Source organism: Pectinophora gossypiella, chromosome 3 (genome assembly GCF_024362695.1).
Source record: "Pectinophora gossypiella chromosome 3, ilPecGoss1.1, whole genome shotgun sequence".
NCBI lineage: Eukaryota > Metazoa > Arthropoda > Insecta > Lepidoptera > Gelechiidae > Pectinophora > Pectinophora gossypiella.
Window position 1 is genome coordinate 352773 of NC_065406.1, and position 17848 is coordinate 370620.

At 36.4% G+C, this 17848-nt stretch overlaps 1 protein-coding gene across 3 annotated transcripts in view; it reads right to left on the minus strand.

Annotated features, from left to right (window-relative positions):
- The window catches only part of LOC126382212 (protein FAM102A), an 86021-nt gene extending 73426 nt beyond the window's left edge, over positions 1–12595 (minus strand). For all 3 annotated transcript variants that reach the window (XM_050031987.1, XM_050031986.1, XM_050031988.1), the window contains exon 1: positions 12350–12595. The gene's annotated coding sequence lies outside the window, so the exon portion shown is untranslated. The remainder of the gene's footprint in view (positions 1–12349) is intronic.
- Between the last annotated feature and the right edge of the window lie 5253 nt (positions 12596–17848).

The window sequence follows — 17848 nt, forward strand, 5'->3', positions numbered from 1 at the left end:
ACGAGGATGCGTCTACCAATGACGTCAACAGGCTATTCAGGCTTTAGAACAAATTGACATTTCAACTGATTCATGATTTTAAACAAAAACTGTCAGACTTTTGTTTAAAATGGGACGTTATTCGTTCCTGAAACGAACGGATTTGCATCAGAAAGAAGCTAGTGACAGTCAAATGGATAATATTACGACAATTATGACCGTAATTACCATTACATTAGCAAAATTAACGTCCCGGCTTAGTAATCGCGCACTGAAATCATAGGTGCTAATTGTGGATGCCTCAAACATTTAAGCTGTAACCTCACGACACGTAGGAACTGTGCGGTTCGCAGTGAGTAATGAATGACAGTCATTTGTTTTAGGATTTGCGCGCGCCACATGTTCTCAAGGTCTTCGATTAAATTCCTTGAAAAGGATGTGTTTATTTCGAATAAAATAGAATATTTCAATAGCATCGTGGGTTCGTGCGAATGTCGCTTCTGAACTTGGATATCACAAGGAATCTAATTTGGTGCTTTTAATTAAATGTTTGATTGGTATTATTTCCTGTTTTCCTCAACGGTTTCTCAGTATTTCTTTTTCTTAGAGTATCAGCAAAGCATTGGTATTTACATACAAAATTGGCAGTGACTTTGACCGCCGCGATGCCGCACAATGGCAAGGCCGCGCTAATACACTCCACAGTCCACACATTTCCTGGACTACTTCAGACTATTTTTTGCAAACATACTGGAGGTAAACAGAAATTTAAAATAAACAATTGTTCTTACAATTACATAGTTTAAACATTTGATTTATATCAATGTATCACTTTATAAATACGAGGACAAATAACAGATTAAATGTGTTATGCTCTCAAGTACGTCTCAAGAAGCTATCTCAATTTATTTAGCTGTTTTTATGACAACGAAAAACAACAATAACTTGTAGGAACAATCATTGACCTTCAATCAAAACAGTTCGAGTAGTTCTTCATGCTTGTCAGGCGGTTTCCCTAAGTAACGTCTGCAAAAAAACGTGGATTTTGTCAGAGGCGATTGCATCAGCACGATTGTTGCGTCGCCTGCGCCCGCGCCGTGTCGTGGTGTCGTTGAAGCCCACAATGGCGTGTTTTGCACACATTCGCTCAAGTGTCCGGCGAACAATCGGCCGCTTATCTGACAATACCAGTGTCGATTTCAGACGAGACGACGTAAATTGAGCCGCCAGTGTTTCCAATAAATCAGAGTTGACAATTGGATTGGGATTTTATGAGACTGTGCTGGTAAACTTGGTGTCATTACGGGAGGGACAGCGTTGGGTTTTTGTATACTCTGGGTTGTTATCTGGGTGGCATCAAAAGTTGATACTTTAAAATATTATGGTACAATCCATTATAATATACACAGAAAACATTGACGAGTCTATAAAAATTTAGATCGCTTGTCTGGCAACATTGTACAGTAGATACGAACAACGAAGTAACTCAATACCTCGCGTCTGCAACCGCAGCTGTCCTAACATGACATCATCCGATACCAGCATTTCAAATATCATTTAGTTTTCAATATTCGTATTCATGTGTGTTCGGATAATCAATTTCGCTGGATATTAGCGACGGCTGCACGTTATCGACGTATGCAGGACAGCGATAGTGCCGCACGACCAGCTCCAACGCCTGACTCAAACACTGCTTCAAGATTATTACAATACCTGAATATTGTTTCATACAATAACGCAATGACATTGAAACTTTGCATGTCAAATGCATTAATTCCGCTCGGATTGTTTCAATTGTCGTTGCCAAGTCACCGCGGCATCTCGAATAAATGGAAGTAACTTCGAATATCTAAGTAGGACTGCAGTGGAATTGCCCTGAATAAATACGTTGTAAAAACTTCAGGTTTTATGTAGTAGTAGTCACCTGCGCGACCCTGCCCCGCTTCTCCGCGGTCGTAACAAAAGAACAACTGCGCAATCTCCAGAGATAACCAGTTTTCATGTCAAGTTCTCCAATTCGATATCGCGGAGTTACGCAAGTGATATAACCCTGCATTAAACGGACGAATTAGGTACTTCTCCCGGACGAATAGACTTTTACTAACTTTCATAATTTGTTCGTAACTAAATTAAAACAACTTTCAGCGACGAATTCCAGACTTTAACCGTCTCACGTAGTTACAAAAGAGAGTCCTTTGTGCAAAATTCAGGCTAAACAATGTTACATTACTTTGTCTCGTGTATTAAAGCGAGCGCCGCCGGGGTGGCACATGCGTCCATTTTATATTATTTTCTGTCCTTAAATTGCCTAAATAAAATAAATCGTCTTCATTTTTTTCGTGGCTTAGCTGCTAATCATATTTTTTTACTTAAAAGTAAAAGAAGCTCTCGGTTTATCATTTACGCGATCAATGTCAAAACTGTAATTAATTAGTTTTAAATATTCTAGAGGCAACAAGTAGCAGGTTGTATATAAAATTTTACGAGTAATCCGGTTGTGGGGCAATCTTAATAAATCGTCAGAAGCGTAAAGTTAGAGGTCGGATACACACTGCGACCTCCGGAGACGTGGCGCGGTAGTCATACCACCATTGCAGCTGCAGTGTTGCTATGTTTTGGCTTTTTCACCGATTATTGACGATAATTGTACTCGATATTACTTCGAAGCATTTGTATACTCAGTAATTGGTCATTCCGAGTCATGATTAAATTAAAACCGGTTTAATTATTTCTTAGACAGAATACCGAAACTTTTTTTCCTAGGTGACAGGACCATGAATATTTATATTGTTTAATAATCAACTGTATAGCGTTCGTAAAGATTATAGAGCCGGCTGATCACATGAGTTCACTGCCATTGAACGGACACCGCGGAATAGGAAATGCTAACTGGCGGAGTGGAGGCTGAATTGGTAGTATGTGGCAATGCCGCATCGTACTCGAGACAGTTACTGGAATTGAGTTCCGATAAGTAATGCCTCTGTTCGCGTGAAAAAGTTTCAAAGAAATTGGTCTTCATCTTGGAACGTTAAATGACTATACTAGAACGTTCTGCGAACGACTTAAGATGTTTCTGGAAAATAACAAATAATATACTATACTGTTTGGCATTAAGAGCAATTCATACATTTTATTTATATTTTTATTATATTGTAGTTATCTATCTGTTTAACGTAATATAGGTAAGTATATCATTTATGACACCATCTTTCCGGTACTTCGACCGTTGCTCATACCTCAGCAACACGGATTTGTCTGCAGGCGTTCTACGGAGACGAACGTTGGAGAATTTCTTGATGGTGTACTGTTGGCTATGGGTGATGGTCATCAGGTGGACGCCGTGTATACTGACTACTCAAAGGCGTTTGACAAAATTTCGCATTCATTACTTATTAAAAAACTCGAGTATTTTGGTATACATGGTGATTTACTTAGGTGGCTTGAATCATACCTTCATAACAGGACACAGGCCGTTGCTATCAGGGGATTTATGTCAAGTTTTGTGCCGGTTACGTCTGGTGTGCCCCAGGGATCTCATCTTGGACCCCTATTATTTAATGTGTTTATTAACGATGTTATTGATTGCTTTAAATATTCAAAGGTGTTATTATATGCAGACGACACAAAAATCTTCTCGGTTATTAGATCTCCTGAGGACTGTCAACATTTGCAAGAGGATTTGCTAAGATTGTGTCAATACTGCTATAGTAATAAGCTTCATCTTAATGTTGACAAATGTTGTATAATTTCTTTTTCAAAAAAAACTAAACCTATTCAATTTAGCTACAGTCTTCAAAATCGAACTCTTAAGAGGGTTACCGAGGTGAGAGACCTGGGCGTGCAACTAGATAGTGAATTGCTTTTAACCACTCATATTAACATAATAACTGCTAAGGCTTACAGAATGTTAGGCTTTCTGTTTCGCCAGAGTACTAGTTTCAAGAATGTCAAGACACTGATTTTGTTATATAATTCATTAGTTAGGTCCCACCTGGAGTATGCCTCAACGGTATGGAACCCGCAGTATAAAACTCACGTGCAGTCATTGGAGTACATACAGAATAAATTTATTAAACGAATAAAATACAGATTTAAAAACCTTGATTTAAGCACTATCCTCTCTTTGGAAAGTCGAAGAGAACATCGTGATCAAGTGTTTCTATACAAAATATTTAAAAATGCAATTGATTCTCCTTATTTTGTTAACAAAATTTTGTTTAAGTGTCGCAGCGTTAGACTTCGTCCCAATTCTGACACTTTTGCTATTCCTTTTTGCAGAACGAATTACCTAAAGCACCGTTTTATAGTTAGAACTTGTAGCAAATATAATGATAAATACAATAGCATTGACATATTTCATCTTAAGCACAATCAATTTGTATCTGCCCTCAAAACGTTGGAACAAATGTAGCATCAACTTTTCTTTGTATTTTTGTATTGCTTGCTTACTTAATTTATTTATTGCTTCTGTCTACTTCTCAGTGATGCATGTATTAGTTATAAGTGGAGACTTCATTGGCTAATGTACAAACTATTTGCATTTTTAAATTGTTATTTAAGCTGTTTGTTTCCCGATTTGAAATAAATAAAATAAATAAATAAATATGGGCTATTTATGTTTATGTATATATATTTTTGTATTAAGCATTTTACGTACTTATTCACAACTACCTACGCAGCAGCTTTATTTCCACTTCCTTGCTTCGTTATCATCCAATGATTAAAATGCTCATTACTGTGCTAAGATACCACAGTTATCAGAAACATTACATCACGGTATAAATTGCACAAAAAATTGACGAATACAAGGCGAATCGTGCGAGTTTCCAAGACGCCAGAGGCCGAGGAAGTCATACATAACTCCGCATTGTTAGTGCTGATTTATTTCGGAACATTTTATAAGACAATAACAATGATATATCTTTGTATGGAGACAAAGTCACTTCTGTGACGTACGGGCGTTAACAAGTCTGTGTTCGTTATTTCTATAATTAGACAATGTCGTTACGCTCGTGACTTGAATCTACTTAAAACGACCTAAACGCTCGCGAAATGATTACGTATAGTCATTGCCGACAAAAGAGAAGTATTTTTAACAGACATTATAGATTCTCATTTAAAGATAGGTAATGGAAACAGCATATATTTTGATGAGAGTGGGTGGGTGAGGCGACAGCGGTGTGTCAGGATCGTAGTGGCAGACGTACAGTCATGAGCAATATAATGTACCCACTTTAGGACTCTGTCGCACTAACACATTTGACATTTAGTGAGACTTACAGTTCAATTTGTCAAAAAAGTTAATTTGACATGGTACCAAAGTATATACATATTAATGCTCGTGACCGTACATATCCGAGAATGCAAGTCTTCGGCGTGGTTTCTAATACGAGAATCATACATAAATAGCCTATATACGTCCCACTGCTGGGCACAGGCCTCCTCTCAATCAACCGGAGAGGGTATGGAGCATACTCCACCACGCTGCTCCACTGCGGGTTGGTGGAGAATACGAGAATCATCTGACACCAATTCACATAACTGCCTATTCACTGTAAGCTTTGATAAGGCTCCTGGTGTACAGGAAAATAGAAGCTATGCTGGTTGGAAATTCCACATCGTATCGTTTAGACATACTAAAGACAATTATTGCCAATTCAGCCAGTGACAATACTAAGCCCAATATCTTGGCTGTCATGAGAGAAATAAAAAAAATATTCAAAGCGGTAAGCCATCGTTACTGAAAAAAGTGTTTTATTTACTTTTATTTCTTTTAATTTTTAGTCACATGGCGCGGTGTGTCACTAGCATGAGATAACCTTTCTGTCTGTTTGTCATAAACATAAATCATTACACCTTACAAAAAAAATACATAAGTTATATTTGCACATGTATACTTTTTTTCGATTTAACTATTAGGTGCACAGCTGGATATGCCTGCTACGAATGGTCATTTCATTTTCTCATGAGCATTTCAAGTATACCTACTGAATTATATTTATTATTTAATATTTGTACGCATATAAAAAATAATGAATACGACAGATAATTATAAATTGAAACGTTGCATATTAGTCTTTTTATATAGTACAAGTAGCGGCATAGAATAAGTAATAATACTGCGTGTAGAACGATAACTCTCCGCCCCGCACCAATTCGTGTCGGGCGCCCGACCTCACCCCCTCTGGGCATCTCTGGGTCTTACTTTACTCGCACTTACGCGTCAGGCGGCGAACGGTAAAGACGCGATTTTTTATGTAAAATAATACTATTCCAGTTATTGAAACCAACACCCGCAGCGCATTCAAAACTCGATCTTCATAAACAATGCATATAAACCAATTCTGAATTTGTATATAACATGATGGAGATTTCTCAACCAGCTATCAAAAGCTTCACATTACATGTGCATTAAGTACCTATAGTATTGGTAAAGAGTATTTTGAATGCATACTAATGTGGAGATGATTTAAATCAAGGACACGAGGCAAAATGACGTGTTAACGTTGAAACGTATTAGAGAAATCGTGATTCGTTTAAGCAATTTTTCTCAATACCCGGTAGTAATTTATAACAATATCTCTATCGTTTGGCACGAGTTCTGCCGACGGTATCGCCCGTAATGATTGTACATCAATAATGGTCTCTTTCAAAGACAATCTTTTATGTTCGTCGTGAAATACCATCGCCATTCTCCAGTTTATGTCGTCTCGAGGACGGTTTATCACTCGTGAAATCGTGAAACTTTACAAAGTAATATAAACACACAAAATGTAGCCATGCGTGTCATTAGATGTAGACAGTGCTTCGTGTAATTATCCGTACATTATAATGTACGGATTTGACGTCAACAAAAGCCCTCATTTGCATCTTTGTGCAGTGTTATCAAATGCGCAACGCTCCGATATTCCACAGTAGCTGCAAGCGTTATTGTTATTGTAGTTGTAACATTAGTTACAACAATTATTGTATGCAGACACGTCTTAATTTACACTGAGATTTTCCTTATTTAATTACTGAAAAGTTGGCCTCCGTAATTAGAGAATGAGCGTTGGTCTCACATAGGACATTGAGATCCCTAGTTTGGTTAAGACATTGCAGGCTGGTCATCTGATTGTCCGAACGTAAGGTTCGGAGAAATTCCTGCTTCGGAGGACACGTTAAGCAGTTGGATCCGGTTACTATTCATTACATGAGCCGTATCAGGAGCCCTTAGCGGCTCAATAGTAACCAGATTTGATAAGGTTGGTCATTTTCATCTTACAACCCACACGAAAGAACAGATTATTTAATGCCACTTTTAGGCAATGTGGTTTTTGAATTAGTAGAGTATTAGTAGTTTTATAACGATGAATTGATGACGCATGTTAGCGACGTGTATACTAGGCATAAACTCAAATACCCAGCCCAAACTATGCAGAACCAATAAGGCAAGTCCATATTGTGGTTATAGTTTAAACACGAAAGACATAAGGAAATAACAATAAGGCAGAACTGACACAGAATAATTAACACATTTGCGACCTTATTGGGACAGTCATTGATGCGGTTACACCAATACAAATATAAGGAAAGAAAGCAGAATTCGGCTGTCATTGACACAGTCATTATAGAAACTGATCACAGCAGAACAATCTCCAAATCATCGATCAGTATTCAAGGCGGTGGTGGGGCTGGCCTTGCCTCACCACGCCCTTGGGGCGATCATCACGCGGGAGCGCCCGACGCCGCATTATAATAAGAAGCTGGTTTTTCCGTTACCAATGACATGTGGAAGTAACAGATCCTCCCAAGTTCTATGCGCGCCTGTTGCTCCAGTTCATAGAAAGTTGCAGCTTGAATCGTGTAGTGACATCAAAGACGTTCCGCTTTCAGTAACTACGAGTACTTTCGAAGCGATATCATGTCACGTATCATACTCGATCTCGGCAAACCTTATACTATTATCCCTGATCGTAATCGCGTCAGCTCGCGTCAATTATATTTTATAGCGAGTTGTCAAGTATCATGTAAGTACATAATACCGAGGCTGCGATTTCAATCACTGGCAGTCAGGTGCGGAGGTCGGTTGCACGCGGTTTTTTCCTCGTGTGCCGCGCACTGCGCCCGCGCAACGCAAGAAAACGACCCATTAACGTGCGCCTTCGACTGTAGATGCACTTTCTTGACGCTAGTGCACGCGCACTTGACGTGAATTGTTATTGTTGATCTACGTTATCGACACAATAGAACAGTTATCGATTACCTTCAGCATTTTGAAGTATATCACGATACTAACACACCTATAACATGTCAGATAAACCTACTTATTCATGATGCCCTACGATCTATTGTTACGTAAAAAATACCTAATTCAAATTGATATCAACAAAAAAATATGAGTCATTTTATATGCAAATAGGCAAACAGTTTTTTATTCTGTGAATCGGAAACTTTTGTTGTATAACAAAATATTATTACTAAGACCAGTTGGAATCATCTGGAAAACTACACGTGCCGTTAATCGTGTTATCGTCATTAGTACTAGAAATTCTAGAAAACTATTTTTTTTATTGTACCGTACATACCAGACGCATAGCAGACGTAGCGAAAAAGACTGCCTGCTTCAAATGGGACTGGGCTGGACATGTTGCCCGAATGCCCGATGACCTCTGGGTCAAAAAAGCTACAGAGTGGGTTCCTGCAAATGCTGTCAGACGTCGGGGAAGGCCACGAAAAAGATGGCGCGACCAGTCAGACCGCTTTTTGAAACAGTGGCACGAACAAGCTGGGGTCAGGGAGGAGTGGAAGAAAGGAAGAGAGGCCTTTGCCTTGCAGTGGGACATCGAGGGCTATTAATAATAATTAATAATATAAAGTACATGTATGTATACAGATATCACCTAGAGAAAGCCTGCCTGCAAGTATCGTCATAACCCACATGACTCATTCACGACAACCTCTTCACACATACACCATAATTAATTATTTGCTCTAATGATTTATCTAACAGTCTAACCAGTTCGAACTGCTGTCATTTTGTATCTTTATGTCAGGATAACGGTCAAAAACAGTGTGTGTATAGATAGATATATCTAGTAGAGAAAAGAGAAGGCACAGTTCCATAATAATGATATCTGTGACGAAAATAACGCGCATGTTATGTTCTCCTTCTGTCGTTGTGAGACGAGATAGGGTTGCGAGGTGTCAGGGTTAATATTGGGCCGCCAAAGGCCAACATGCCTCATGCAACGACTGCTACCTACACGAGTACGTAGTAACCGGGAGCAACGGCTAAAGTTATGCGATGCTAATTGTCTGTGTGTGCTAATGTTATGCTGATATCATTCAGACAGAGTATAGCTGAATTGGATTGGTTCGTTTTATTTTATGAAGCAAATTATTTTTTTCTTTTCTTTTACGTTTTTAGCCATGTTTTATTTAGTGCATGAGTCAGCCAGTGAAATTATGCATTTATAGCGGGATATCAAATATCGTGAGCGGTGCATTTAGACCCGTGTTAGCAGGCACACTGATCTTATATACCTGAAGGTTATTGACACTAGCTGTGTCTTGGGAAATGAACCAGGTAATAAATACGTTAGTGATATGATATGCATGTATCTATGTGAATTATCTTTCAGCAGGGCCCTATATAACTCACCTAAAACATAAATGTGAATGAAAGCCAAGTTCGTAACAAAAAAAAGAAGTAGACCTAACTGGACACCAAGTCATTATCTTCGGCTTATAGTATACCACGTAAGAGCTGTCCTGAAAAATCAGTTTGGTTTTCTTCAACAAAACCTGGATTTTTTTTCAATTAAATTTTATTCTGGGTAAAAATTGAACCACAAATTTTTACTTGGATCGAAACTAACTTATCTATTGTGAGGTTTGTTAACAAAATTCACATCTGAATGTGATTTTCCAAACAGGCGCTTACTTGGTTATTACTATAAGGCGAGATATCTGTGATGTTAATTTTAAATGTAATTATAATAAAGAAGAGAAATTGGCCAAGTCACATTACAGAGTAACAAAGAAAATATAAATATGTCACCAGCACAGGCGGCTGCATGGGTTCCGCGCCGCGAATGCATCTACGTGGATAAATGTAGAAGACGCGTTCCTACTTTGAGTTATGGGGGAGAGGTCGAAAGTGGCCTAAAATAGTCTGTAAAACCCTTTGCTTTGCGAACTTGGCCGACACACTGTCGTGTGTCTAGATGATTAGGTACTAAGAACATTAATTGCCAACAAAACTACAGAAATGATAACATTTTCATAAATTTACTTTTAATTGCTAAAATAGAATATGATAAATGTAAATGGTTCCTTAATTGTCTTAAAGGTAATAGGTAGACAGATAATGTTAATACCAGTTTTAACATTTGTCTAACTATGAATATTATAATTTATTTACACAGAAAAAAACAATAATTAAGAAGTCATTAATTTCAGCTGTTTTAGACATAAATATAATCACTCACAAATCCCAAATATATTGCAATAGCTCCAAGATGCATCAAAAAATTTAATCAAAAATTTAAGCAGGTAAATAAATGACAAGAAATGTAATAAATTGTCCTGATAAAATATGATGCTGACTGAACGGCATTATCTGATATTTTTCTTTGTTTAATACAATAAACTTATCTTGGACAAATATTGAATTTTGTCTGTGCAACTGATAAGGCTGAAGCGGATGCTGTGTGACGTCATACCACACCTGACGCATGAGTCTGGCGCAAGTAACCTGTGTGTGCACATGCTGGGGTTACTTCATTTTTAAGAATGTTAGACAGTTTCTATTCCCTTCTCTGCACTTTTTTCACAGGAGCAAGTATTCTAAAGTATTTTACACTGACTCATATGATGGACTACTTACAGGGCTGGTAAAATAACATGACACTATTTAATATATTATATTTAATATATATATTATATCATCTTCATCTATCAATATCTTAGGAGAATGATACTTTGGCTTCTGCAAGCTAACTTCTTGCAAGTTGTAGGTTAGTCCAGACCAAAATAGAATGTAGGCATTTTACTCAAAACATTATATTCTTCTTGATAAAATAGTGTATCATATTCAACAGAATACATAATAGAATACTTATATTATAAGTAGGTAAGTAATTAACTTACAAATTAGTTTGGTATTGAGGAAAATTAAAGTCTACTCTGTTTTTGTTCCAATGTACTATGTTGTTGCCCTGCAGGGCCACAGTACAACAATTTCTATAACTATTTGTTATATTATGATTTATTATATAAAGTATAAAATATTTGCTTTAATAATGTACTGTACGGTAAAGAACCATTACTGCCGACCAGCATAATTACTTTATTCTTACTTATTAATGAGAATCCTCCAAGCAAAAAAAATTGTTTAAATAAAATCTTATAACTATACTCTTTTGGAAAGTAATCGGAAATACTATTTGAAATCAACTCTTTCCCAACAGATAGTGCCACTGTCGGTATTAATAGCTGTAAAATGTACATTAGTAATGTTGCTACTGAACTATGATGAAGTTGCATTATGAAGAGGCATTATAAACATTACAGGAAAATATTTTAACTATTAAGTAGGTATATTGTGTTGTATTGTTAAGTGTATTGTATAGTTTTATTAAGTATATTTTTGGGTTGGAAGGTCAGACAGGCAGTCGCTTCTTTAAAAAACTTGAACTGTCAAATCTTCAAGTTAGGTAAGCAGATCCTGTGAAAAATGAGATAATGCTAGGGGGATAATGAAGTATATTGTAACATTTTCATTCAATCAGTTATGTAAATCTAATATTGTCCTAGGTACATATCCAGATCATATAGTTCAATTTATTTTTCTAAGGGAACAGCACACTTACTAATTAAAAAAATACTTTAATAAGTATGTCCTATTAAAATAAATTGATTGGAGATTGAATTAAATAGTTATATATTTTATTGATATGTTTAAAATTTATAGCTGCATTAACACCTGAGTCTACCACTAATTCTTATTTGTGATTTAAAAATTAACAGTTAGTCAGAATTTCTATGTACATTCTACTCTAAAATCTCAGGTTACTTTGTTACAGATTCTACATATAGAAGGGTCTGTTCCCAAAAATGGTATAAGCAAAATCCAATAAGAATCAAAACTGAAGTAGACGCTTCACAGACAAGAAAGGAGAAGGTGCGCCAAGTAAAATTAGGAAGTGGAATGTCACGCAACGAATTGGCACAATGCTGGAACCTTCCCAATACCCCTACTCCGAAAACAGGTTGGAGACGGCATGCAAACACTTCCAAAGCTAGCAGGGACCCGCTCAATGCCCATTGTATATGGCTATTTACACCGACTGTCTGTATAGATACGAAGAATGAATCGCCAACTTACCAATAACAAGTTTCACAGGCTCCAATGTTCTTTATTTTTCACCTACACGAAATTCTCACTGTCTTTACCCACAAACTCACTACAGTTTCACTTTGCCAAGCTTATGGTTATAGTCAATAGTTCCCGCAAAAGAACAATTGGAAAATTGGAACACAAAAATAGGCTGTCCCGACAAATTCCACCGAAACCAATATCGTCAATCAGCCACGGGCGGCCATTGCTCGACTTCTCGGCCTTCTCGCTCGTTGCTGCTTTCTTGTCAAGTTTTTTTTTTCGTTTTCAGTGTTACTGCTTTTGGGTTCAAGTATTACCAATAACAAGTATTAAACTTTAACGGATTGAACATTTGAACACTGATACCAAAGGTTATTAGAGTTAAATATGCTCCACTACTACATAAACAATAAAGCCGCCTTTTGTACTTTTGTTTTTGTAATTTTTATTTCGTCGTTGTATGTTCCTTTTGTGCAATAAATTATTATGGATTGTAACAATAGAAAAAATATTATCCCCTTTCAATCTGTTACAATATTAGGTATTTAATTTGTGAAAGAAATAATAGATTTAGAAGCATGCATTATTCTACCTTTTATTATCTATAATCAATATTTTGCAACACTGATATAATGACGTACACACATAAGGGATTCTTGGCGGGAACTTCAACAAAGGCGCAACTTTTGAATTTTTTTTGAAAAATTTTATTAATTTCTTTGTTAAAAATTGTATAGAACTTCAGTGTATTATAGTGTAAATAGTGTTTCTGTCCTCCTATCATGGAGGGAAATGAGGATCAGGGGGATGGTCCCCCTAATCCTGCTAAAAAGAGGAAGGACTTGTCCCTGTCCTGTAGCGGCGTCGGCGGTGAGGATAGTGACTTATATAAACCTTACTTGAAACCGAACTATAAAAGACAATATCCAGAAAATAGTTTCATGACTGAATATAAAGTGTTTATTGAAAGTTTGGACAAAGAACGCTTAGGCAATAAAAGTCCAATATACTTGAACCATATTTTTGCAACAGAAGTGAAAGGTGTAATGGCAATTCGCAGGATTAATGCCAATAAAATTGCGGTGGTATTTAAGCAGCACAATACTGCAAATAATTTATTGAACAACAGTGCTTTTTTGGAAAAGTACAAGCTGAAGGCATATATTCCGGCAGCACAAATTGAGCGCGTTGGGGTGATTCGCTTTGTCCCAACAAATATCTCTACCAAGGAATTATACACTAAACTGTCCTCTGTGTACGACATTGTCGCAGTACGGCGCTTCACGAAGAAGGTGGGGCAGAACCGTGTCCCACTGCAGACCGTAAGCATAACGTTTCTGGCGAATTCGCTTCCTGATTGTGTACAATATGATTTATTTTCGTACCGTGTGTTCGATTACATCCCACCTCTGCAGCAGTGTTTCCGCTGCTTTAAATTTAATCATTCAGCCAAAGTTTGCAATGGCAAGCAAAAATGTAGTATCTGTTCCGGGGAACATATTTACAAGGAATGTGACAGGCCTGATGAGCTTTGTTGCTCGAACTGCGGCGGACCTCACCTGGCCGTGTCTAGGACGTGTCCGGTAAAGGTTAAGAAGATGCTTGAAAAGAAAAACAAAATTACTTATGCAAGTGTAGCAAACACGAAAACATATGAAACAGACTTCCCTCCTTTACCAGACAAGTCTAACACTAATAATACTATAAATAATAACAATGTAAATAAACCTACAAAAAAGTCCCCTGTAAATAAAACCAACCCTGTGAATATTGTAAATAAGGCTTTCCCCGAGGAATATATGGTGTCGTCAGCACCCTCCACGAATATTCGAACTCAAATCGTTGAGAATAAAGACGTGTTACAAGCTCTCGTAGCTACAATAGTTCAGTTAGGTAACAAGACTGATAACACGCCGATTACGGCAGTGTTAATACAAGAAATGCTACTAAAAAACTTACCTACTAATAATGGATAATAGCTTAGTATCACAGTCACAATTACGTATTGCGCAGTATAATATTCAAAGTGTTTTTAGCAAAAAAGAACTACTAATAAATTTTCTACATAATAAAAATATTGATATATGTTTGCTTAACGAAACTTGGCTTAAAGATCATCAGCACTTTAGTATACCAGGGTATAACTTTTATAATAAAAATTCTATTAATAGTCATAACGGTGTCGCTATATTAATAAAGCCATATTTAAAATATAATATCCTAAATACTAGATTTTATGAGGACATTCAAACTGTTGCATTGTCTGTCTCTTCAGTAATGGGTAACATTACTATTCTTTGTGTCTATTGTCCACCTACAAGTAGCCATATCAGGTTAAATAGATTGCGCAATATTATAAGGGATCTCCCGAAACCTATATTAGTTAGTGGCGATTTTAACGCACATCATATTGCATTTGGTTGTATATCCACCCAGGGCCGAGGTAGAGATTTATATGATGTAATAGATGATTGTGATTTATGTATTTTAAATGATGGAAATTATACCACTATTAACTATCCTACACGTAATCCATCAGCAATTGACGTTACTTTTGTAAGTTCAAATCTTGCACCCCTTTGTGATTGGTTGGTACATGACGATGCTATGGGAAGCTATCATTACCCTACTATAACTACTATTGCGCTATCTATAGACAGATATCAAATAAATCCCCCTGAGGAAAAATTTTTATATAATAGAACGGATTGGAAGAGATTCCAAGAGCTCTCAGAGTCACATTTTCGGGACATGACGATAGATGAAAGCAATCCTTTAGATTCGTATTTTGATTTTTGCGCACGTCTTGATTCACTGAAACTAATATTGATACCCCGTTTTGTAAGAACAGACAACTTTAGAAGTAGGATCCCCGCCCCTTGGTGGAACGACACATGTCGTAAAAGCGTTATTGCTTCATATGATGCTTTAAAAGTTTACAGGCAGGAACCCACTATAGAAAATTACATTAATTATAAACGATTAGATGCCTTGAAGAAACGAACTTTAAAGGAACAAAAAAGAAATGCATGGAATAATCTTTGTGAAAGCTTTAACAGAACCACTCCATTAAGCAGAATATGGAATCTTATTAAAAGATTTAGGGGTGTTAGGAAGTCTAACAATTCATGTCAGGATGAGTTTATTCAACCTTTTCTTTTAAAACTGTCTGATAATACTAATTTGATAAACTTTAATGCAGTTGGCACCTACTTTAATCTTAATAATGATAATCCAAAATCTAGATTTCTGTTAGATCGTTTTTCTTGGGAAGAATTCATATTTAGTCTACAATCTAGGAAAAATACTACTCCAGGTCTTGATAATTTTCCATATTTACTTATAAAAAATTTACATATTACTGTACAGAAATTATTTCTTAAAATTCTAAATAGTTTATGGCTTCAAAAATCTATTCCAAACTCATGGAAAACGCAATGTGTTGTTCCAGTATTAAAGGCTGGTAAACCTCCTGATCTTGCAACTTCATATCGACCTATTTCATTGTCGTCATGTCTGGGAAAGATATTTGAGAACATGATTAAAAATCGCCTTGACTGGTATGCAGAGTCGAATTGTGTCTTTCCATATTTTCAGTATGGATTTCGCAGAGGGCGTAGTTGTGCTGATAGTTTTATCTCACTTATCACGGACCTGAAAAAAGCCAAAAATGCTAATTTAAATACAATTTGTGTCTTTTTAGATGTGCAAGGAGCATTTGACTCTGTTGATCCTGGCATACTAGTCAAGATTTTGACTGAAAGTATTGAAATACCTGGACAAGTCTCTAAATGGATTTATGACTTTCTCAGTAACAGAACATTATATGTTAAATACAATAATGTCCTTCATGGTCCTAAAATGGCATCCAAAGGGACAATGCAGGGCGCTACACTCTCGCCCTTGTTGTACAACATGTACACATCGGAGATATGTAAATATGTAGATACTAGTAATGTAAATATTTTACAGTTTGCTGATGATTTAGTGGTGTATAGCTCTCATTCAAATTTATTAATTGCAATGCGTAATATTAATACGGCCTTGTGCCAATTGGACAATTACTATAGTAACAGATTACATTTAAAGATAAATGCTTCTAAAAGCAGTTTGATGATATTTGGTGATGACAGTCCTACTGTAGATATTAGGTACAGTGGGGATGTCATACAAAGAGTAAATCAGCACAAGTTTTTGGGTGTAGTTATTGACCAAAACCTTAAATTTGAGGACCATATTAAATATATTAGTAAGAATGCTTTAAAAGGTCTCAATGTTCTGAGATGCCTTGCAGGAGTATCTTGGGGTGCAGACCCTAATATATTGTCAATGTTGTATAAATCCATTGTACGAAGTCACTTTGATTATAGTACTTTAGCATATTTGAATAGTTCTTATGTACATAGACTAGATATTATACAGAACAAAGCTTTGAGAATTATATCTGGAGCTATATGTTCAACACCTATAAGAGCCATGGAGGTTGAAACCAAAATCATGCCTTTGGTTTTGAGAAGGATTGTGTTAGCTGAAAGATACTGTGTAAAATTGTTGTCATCTCAAAACAATTATGTAATTGAAAGAGTGGTTCCTCACCTGATACCAGTCTCGGGTCCATTGGCTGATGCAGTTGACATCTTGCAAAGTGTCTCTCCACATTTGTGTCGTATTTATCTGGAAATGCATAGAAAATGTTCTAATATCATTAAGCAGTCTAAATGGCCTTGTTACAATCACTCTTTTAACAGTATAATACATCCTATCACAGTTATCAAATCCACAGTATGTTGTAATAATGACCTGTTAGCATTTTTAGATGATAACCAACCATTTTATACTTTATACACTGATGGTAGTAAGGGTGATAATTATGTAAGATCAGCTGTTTATAATCCCCAAACTAAGTTTGCTCAAAGCTTTGTTCTTGATAACCAATGTTCTATATTTACAGCAGAGGCTTATGCAGTTTTAGAAGCTATAAAAATGATTCGACTTGTAACTATTAGTAAAAGATTTTTAATTTTAACTGACTCTTTGAGTCTTATTGAAAGTTTAAAAAAGATAAATATCTCCTTTAAAACTAATTATTTGCTGTATATAATTAAGCACTATATATATGAACTATATTTAAAAGGAATAGACATAGCTTTTATGTGGATTCCTTCACATAGAGGAATTTCTGGCAATGAAATAGCGGATAAGACTGCATTTGAAGGGATTAACGCATTAGATGTTAAATGTATTGTAAAGGTTCCATTAACTGATTACTATGGTTTGATAAGAAGCGACGTACAACAGCTCTGGAAGGACGCGTGGAAAAAGGATCAAGAACAAAAGGGCAAATGGTATGGAGAAGTACAAGAAGACTTACCAACTAAGCCATGGTATTCGAAGCCCGAATACAAACGTGCTAGCCGAGAATTCATATGTACCATATATTAAAGATAAAGATAAAGATAAAGATAAAGAATAGACTGAGATTTGGCCACCATAAGACACCAGCAC